Raw genomic sequence first — 8296 nt, 5'->3', positions numbered from 1 at the left:
TCCTGACTAAATCAAAAATGCCAACAATATAAAATCCCTAAGCACTGAAGATGGAGTAGATGCTTAGTAGTTACAGGCAAGAGCAAAGATGAGAGATGACTCGTTCTCAGGTTCATTCTTGCTGGAAAGTTTTCAGCATCAAACAGACTTTGCTGTATCCTAATTGATGCATTTTAAACCTGAGAGCAATGAGGGAAAGTGGGTCTTCTGTCTACATTTTACAAATGAAAAAATAAGACTCAGAGAAGCTGAGGGATTTATCCAAACACAACTTCACAACAGCAAAGAACTGAGTCATAATCTGTGAACCCAGAGCCCATGTCCCGTAGCACCTAGCCTGTGTAGCGGAAGACGGGTTCCCCTACTTGATGTGTTATCTAGTGTGGTTGGTTGTGCTGCGTAGCTCCTGCTTGTCCCTCCAGAGCGCCACTCTTCTCCACCTCACTTTCTGCCCTGGCTCCCTTGCCCTCCTCTTTCAGGGAGAGTGGCCAAAGAAAGACATTTCAAGGAGATACAAAAGGTGGGATGGAGTAGTCTCAGGACATTTACCCCCCTGGCTTCCTGACCTCAAAGCTTTTCTCCTGAAGGCCACAGCTTCTGTGGACTGACCCTTTCCACACCTCCTTTTCTTCACATTCCAGAACTGCTCCCTATCTAGCTACTCTATCACAATGCTACTTGCTTTCTCACTGTAGGGTCTGTTAAAACAAAAAGTGAGGCTGGGTGCAGCGGTTCACGCCTGTAAATCCAGCACTTTGGGAGGTCAAGGCAAGAGGGTGGCTTGAGGCTAGCAGTTCAAGACCAGCCTGGGAAACATAGTGAGACCCACCCCCCAATCTCTGGTCTCACACACATACACACACACACAAATTAAATTATAAAATTGTTTTAATTTTAAAACAATTTTAGTAGTGAAATATTGTTTCACTACTAAATTTCACAATTTTAGTAGTAAACATTGTAATGAAATAGTTTCACTACTAATATTTCACAACTTTAGTAGTGAAATTATTGTCGTGAAATATTTACATGGATTATGTATATATTCATTTTGTAGAACTGTAGATCCCATGGAACTGGGAACTCTTTACTCTTCCAACAAAATATTTATTTAGCCACAATAGAAGACCAGTGATTCAGCCTACACACACACACACACACACACACACACACACACACACACACAAACAAAACAAGAAAACACTGGTAAGGCTGGGGGAAGGGTGGGGGGAAGAAATCTAAAAAATTAAAAATTTACTGAGAAGGATCACTAATTAGAATCAGAATAATTACTGCTTTAAAGCAGTTAAGAATAGAGCACAACGAACCCAGAGAAGAACTAGATACAATTCAGAGTGGAGCTAACAGAGCAGATGGTATCTGAGCCAAGACTGATAGAATAACATTAATAAGGGCATTCACTGCCGATTATTATCTCCTAACTGCAATGCATTTCGTATAAGTTATTTCTACTTTTCACATCAACCATGGAAAATAATAATTATTATTCTCTTTTGGAGTTAAGGAAGTGGTGTAAGAAGATAAATTTCCAGTCATGGAAAATAATAATTATTCTTCCCTTTTGAAGTTAAGGACGTGGTGTAAGAAGATAAATTAACATACCAACACCAAACAGCTCACATTCAGTGACTCAGGAGTGCTCATGTTTCCCCAAGAGAGGTCTGTCTGCTCAGCAGGCAGACCCAGTAGAGAGAACCCTTCCAAGAGAGACATGAAAGGTCTCAGTGTGTCTCTGAGAACAGCAGAAACCAGTATGTAGACCAAGTAGAAAAAGCCAAGGAAAAGGCAGGGATTTCCTCCTAAGAGAGCAAGAAGAATAAACAGAGCAGGACTGAGGGAAGCCATGGGAAATGGGCAGAATACCATGCTTAGAACAGGAAAGAGGGAAGGAATGCTGGTGGTCTAGGTTAAGTGTAGAAGCAGAGGAAAGGGAAGCGGAGGTAAAAACAGGATGTATTAGTCAGGGTTCTCCAGAGGGACAGAACCAATAGGATACATGTATATATAAAAGGGAGTTTATTAGAGAGAATTGGCTCACTCGATTACAAGGCAAAGGCCCACAGTAGGCTGTCTGCAAGCTAGGGAAAGAGAGAAGCTGGTAGTGGCTCAGACCAAGTCCAAAAGCCTCAAAACCAGGGAAGCCCGCAGTGCAGCCTTCAGTCTGAGCCAGAGGGCCTGAGAGCCCCAGGGAAGCTGCTGGTAAAAGTCTCATAGTCCAAAGGCGGAAGAACCTGGAGTCTGATGTCCAAGGGCAGGAGGAATGGAAGCAAGTGTCCTACACAGGAAGAAGAAATAGAGAGAGCCAGAAGCCTCAGCTAGCAAGGTTATCACACCTTCCTCTGCCTGCTTTGTTCTAGCTGCTCTGGCAGCTGATTGGCTGGTGCCCACCCACCTTGACGGTGGGTCTTTCTTCCCAGCCCACCAACTCACAGGTCAGTCTCCTCTGGCAACACCCTCACAAACATACTCAGGAACAATACTCTAGGCAGTTCTCAATCCAATCAAGTTGACACCTAATGTTAACCATCATTCAAGATTTATAAGCTAAGTATGTCAATGATGCTAAATAAGTGCTGTGGAATAAAAAACAGCAGAGAGGAGAAAAGGAATGCAGAGAAGGGTTTACAAGGTTTAGAAGAATTCTACTTATAGGCCCCTGTTTTCCATAAAAAAACAGGAGGCTTATCTTCTGCAGGTACTGAAGGGTTTGGGATGTTCTGAGGGTGAGCTTGAAAATAACAGACATATGTCAGAGTTAATCATGGGAAAAAGAAAAGATGAGTGAGCATCATGGTGGTCCAGCAAAGGAGGAAAACCCAACTATGAATGTGGACTGGTGCCGTCAGGAAGGGCAGAGCCTCCAACAACATGGGGCAGTCCGAGAGGCAGAGTCAAGACGTCGAGAGGATGGATCCATTTTCTGTGTTTGGCACAGTGTGTGTATAAGAAGGATAAGAGGGCTCGGGAGCACAAGTGCAGTGAGTGTGCCTCCGCAGGGACACACTTCTGGTATGTTCTGTTATTGCTCAAAAATATGCAGTGCCCCTTCCTGGGGGAGGATTATACTATATCTAGCCCATTGATATCTGTGTAGCCAGGTGACTTGCTATTGCCAATGAAACATGAGCAGAAGTGACAGGTGTCACTTGTGAGCAGAAATTTTAAGAACCATGATGTAACTCAACACTGCCTCTTTTTCTTCTGGGCCCAGAATGAGAATTCTGTAGAGAAGGGTCACAGCCTACCCAGGATCGATACGTAGCTGGAGTGAGCAAACAAACTTTTCTGGTTTTAAGTGTCTGAGACTTGGGAGTCATTTGTAACCACAGAATAACCCAATCTAAACTGGCTAACAGAGCTTGAATATTTCAAGTTGAAAGGGAAACAAGTAAAACCAGAAGTGACCTAATCTGTTGAAAGCATAACAGGGGCTGATGATTAGAGGCATGGTTGCAGGCTAGAGAAGTATGGGAGTGAAAGGGACAGATGAACTGGACATTTTCATGAGTGATTAATGTATAATTTTACAGTGTTAAATAAAACAGTGAATGTAAGATTATCTAGCCCAGGTCCCTAAACACAATGTGTATTAGATCGACAAAAGCCTTCCTCACACAGGATTCCCATAAGCATTTCCAGGTTATGCCCTGTCTAGCCATAGATATGCCCTGTCCAGTCATAGATACTGTTTACAGATTCTGAACTAGGAATCAGGAGCCCTGGAGTAAGAAGCCCCCAGAAAATCACAGTAAAATATGTGAGTCCAGAAGCTTGACAAACATCCACCTTCATCGTTTTCCAAATGTATCTCTTACTTCCCTCTCCCTAGTTCATTACATCCCAGGCATATTGATCTCTTTGCTGTTCTTGAACACAACAAGCAGAGGTGAACAGGGTTTTTAGCAGCTGAAAGTTAGGCTTCTTGTAGCTGGAGACCAGACTAATCCCTTTTCCTTCATGTGGAAGTTATGATTAGGATTGTCAGAGGGAAAAGGGTTTAATTGTTTCATTAAACTAACAATATGTTTTGAGTATCTCTTGTGTTCTGGGGCATGGAACTTATTACATTCATGGAACTTATTACATTCACCATTACTTATTACAACAAGACACGTAAATTACATATGTAAATGAAGATAAGTGCTATGGAGAAAAACAGAGTAGAGGAGAAAATATCATGATGGCGGCTGGGCATTGCATTATATAATATCATCCTATATAGTCTGCTATAGTCCAAGTAGTCTGCTATTATTCTCATTGAATAAAATGTTACGAACATCTCTCTGGGATGAAACAAAAACATTCTGCATTGCTATAGTGAAAGGTCCTCAGAAGAGAATCATCTAGTCATTCCTGAGGCTTGTTAGATATGACCAACCCATCCACTGCATCTCAGTCATTAACTACTCTAAATAGCACCCACAAAAGGGGGAAAAGGCTTGCTGGAATCCAGCCATCAGTAAATCCTTGCAGCAGCTGAAGACTCATTTCACTTTTACCCTAATTTGGCCATCATGACAGCACCCAGCCCAATACTCCAAAGCTAGGTTCATAAACCCATAATGGGGACCAGTGTTTCCTAAGAGGTACCAAAGGGTTTCAGTGACTGCAGATACAAATGATGCTCACTGCTATATCTGCAGTGCAGAAAGCTGACAGCAAAAGTGATTAGATATCAAGGCTGCCTCTATGGCCTGGATGCTTCCTTTAAGAAACAGGCACCTGGTGTAGGCTATATGCAGACTGTCCAGATCACTTGTGGTAGACTTTAAAATAACAATGTTAGCTATTGTTTATTGAGGGCATTTTGGGTCACCTTTTCAAGGTGATTTATTTTTGTCTACTGCTAAGTAACTGTCTGGCTTAGAGGCCGAACTCGCAGTGTATGGCAGGGTTAGCCCTGCTCTCAGGAAATCCTTCAGAACAAGCATGTCTCAGCCATCAGGCCCCAGTATAAACAGAAAAACACATCTCCCCACTGCATCTGGCTGTGATACAGAACATCTGGTGACAGGACAAAGGTGAGGAGGACTGAGAGGAAATTATCAGAGCAAGCAAATAACAGTCTGAAATTCAGAATAATAATACATACATAATATGTAGAGGAGTTGGTGTAGTAGTTGAATGGTGGCCCCTAAAAATAGATACATAGGTCCCAGAACCTGTGAATGTGACTTCATTTGGAAAAAAGCATTTTTGTGGATGTAATTAAGTGAAGAACTTTAGGATGAGATCACCCTGGATTATCCAGGTAGGCCTTAAATCCAAGGACAAGTGTTCTTAAAGAGACACACAGAAAGGAAACAGAGAAGGCCACGTGAAGGCAGAGATTGCAGTCGTGCAGTCACAAGTCGAGGAACATTTGGAACCAGGAGAAGATGGAAGAGGCAAGGAAGGGATCTTCCCTAGAGGCTTCTTAGGAAGTGTGGTTCTGCTGACACCCTGATGAGGGACTTCTGGTCTCCAGAACTTCGAGAAAATAAATTTCTGTTGTTTTAAACTACTCGGTTTGTGGTTATTTATTACAGCAGTCCCAGGAAACTAATACACTTGATGACTCTCTTTAGCTTGACCCTACCTTTGATGCCTACCACCAAGACAAGAAGCCCAGGCAGCAGCACCATTGCCAATCCTAAATGCCTCTGCAATTGTTATGGCCTCCATTTCAGATGTGCCCCCTGCCATATTTAAACTAGGGGATCTCTTGCACCTCCATCTGCCCAACAACCACCCAGGCTGGAGCAAAATACATAATCATTAAAGAGATTCTTTAAATCTTTCTAAAGAGATTCTTCATGGACTATTCAGCCAATTAGCCTCCAACCTTCCATTCTAATGGATGCCTGAACTTTGCAAGACACCATTTAAAACTGTCCATGCAATTACCAGATGCCCTTCTGAAAGAGTTTGCTTCAGGCAAACTCTTCCTGCCAAGGAGAGAGGATTTTACCAGGTGAACAAGCAAAACTTCAAGCTAGCTTCTACCTTCTGGCTGGCATTCTGTCTCCCGTCTCTTTTCTGTTTTGGCCTCCCTGGTTCCATGCATTGGGTTCACACACCCAGAACTCTTGTCTCTTAGTGTTTAGATCAGCTTCTCCACTTAATGTTAGGCTCATAAGCTCTCATGCTGTGTTTTGGGAGTGCGATAGTAAGACATATATACTTGGTCTTTGTCTTTGGTTTCCAACACAGAGCTTTTAAAAAATAATTTTTAAGAGACAGGGTCTCACCAGTGGTATGATCATAGTTCACTGCAGCCTTGAACTCCTGGGCCGAAGTGATCCTCCCACTACTCCAAGTATCCTGAGTAGCTGGAATGACAGATGCTTTTGCTACCATGCTGACTTCTGACAGAGTTCTAAAACCCTTGGAATTTCCTGAGTGCCAGGGGTGATAGGAGCATTTTTGTCATTCACAGCAAGCTCCTTTCAACCATATCTGAGTTTATGTTAACAACATGACTCTTGGAGCATAAGGGCTGGTTGTCCTAGGAACCAACGAAGTGATTAGTGGGTTGGAACTTCCTGCCCCACCTCTCAACCTCCTGGGAGGGGACAAGGGCTGGAGATTGAGTTAATCAACAATGGCCAATGATTTAATCAATCATGCCTATGTAATGAAACCTTCATAAAACGCCTAAATGATGGGACTCAGAATGCTTCTGGATTGGTGAACACAGCCAGGGGCTTGGAGGGTGGTGCACCCTGAGAGGGTGTGGAAGCTCTGTGTACCCCCATACCTTATACTATGCATCTTTTCCATTTGCCTGTTCGTGAGTCATAGCCTTTAAAATAAATTGGTAATAGTAGGTAAAGTGACTTCCTGAGTTCTGTGAGCTGTTCCAGCAAATTATCAAATATGAAGAGGGAGTCCTGGGATTCCCCAACTTGTAACCAATCAGTCAGAAGTATGGGAGGCCTGGGACTTAGGATTCATTTTTGAAGTGAGGGCAGTCTTATGTGACTGAGCCCTTAACCTGTGGGGTTCATGCTTACTCCAGGTAGACGATTAGAACTGAACTGAATTCTTGAACACCAAGCTGGAGTCCGGAGAGTTCAGGGAGAGAGGATTGGGGCTATGGTATTATACAGATCAAACACGGGAACCTCAGCTACATTACCTTTAAGCTGTAGGACCTTGAGCAAGTCCCCTCAGATTCTAAATTTCTTCACTTGCCAAATGGGAAAAGATAAAAACTATGCAGGCTTGTTGGGAGGTTTAGGAATACTGTGAGAATTAGCAAACTGGTAGGGTAGTTGGAACACAATAAACTTTCAAAATGTATCAGCTCTTGTTATCATTAGACTATATTCACATGTGGCCTCCAAATTCATAGCATTGAATGCAGAAAGGAGTTCTTGCAGAACCGTGGGCAGCCTCACTCACCCTTTCAGACCTGAAGAGGTGAACAGAATACTCCCAACTATTCCCAGATGTTTCTACAATTCTGTCTTACTGAACTGCGGATAGAAATAACAAAAACCATTAGAAATACTAGTTTGAAAAAATTAACTTTCTTAGCATTTAATTTTATCTCTTGCAAATGGAACTTTCTAGTTTTACACAGTATCAATAGATGTAGCTCAAAATGCCTGCAAGACTACATCAGTCACACAACGTTGTGATGTACTAAATATCACTGAATTGTACACTTTAAAATGGTGAGTTTTACCTCAATTTAAAAAATGTGTTTAAATGCAGTTGATATAGGAGTTAAGAAGAAATTACTTGAGCAGATAGTGAAGGTACAAAAGTCCTTGGTAAGGTCTTCTTTTTAATGAAAAGCAGCCCGAAATTATTTTCCTTTCTAACGAAGAGCAGCCTGTAAAATCAAGCTGCAGACAATGCTGGCAGCTGTGCCAATCATGTTCAAGATGGTGGCTCCATCTTCCCTTCTCTTTGTCAGCCAAGTGTACAGTAAGGAACAGACAAGATGGTGCCACCAATAGGAAAGTTCATTTGCATAATAAGAGTAGGGTGGATGGGTCAGCCAGTCCCCCCTCGATGCCCCTCCCCACACACGTCATACCTGATCAAACCAATCTGTGAGCCCTGTGTAAATTTGACACCACCTCCTCAAGCCTGACTATAAAATCCGGCACATCTGCCACAGACCAGCCTTTTTCTCTCATAAATCCCCTCTCTCTCACTAGAAAGCTGTCTTCCTTTCTCTTTCCTTCTTTTTCTTTTGCCTGTTAAACCTCCACTCCTAGTGTCCTAAATTTTCTTGGCATGAGATGACGAACCCTGGGTATTTACCCCACACAACGTAGCT

Source organism: Aotus nancymaae, unplaced genomic scaffold, assembly GCF_030222135.1.
Source record: "Aotus nancymaae isolate 86718 unplaced genomic scaffold, 86718_ANA_hifiasm-v0.15.2.pri h1tg000025l, whole genome shotgun sequence".
NCBI lineage: Eukaryota > Metazoa > Chordata > Mammalia > Primates > Aotidae > Aotus > Aotus nancymaae.
Note: the sequence above shows the minus strand (reverse complement) of the source record.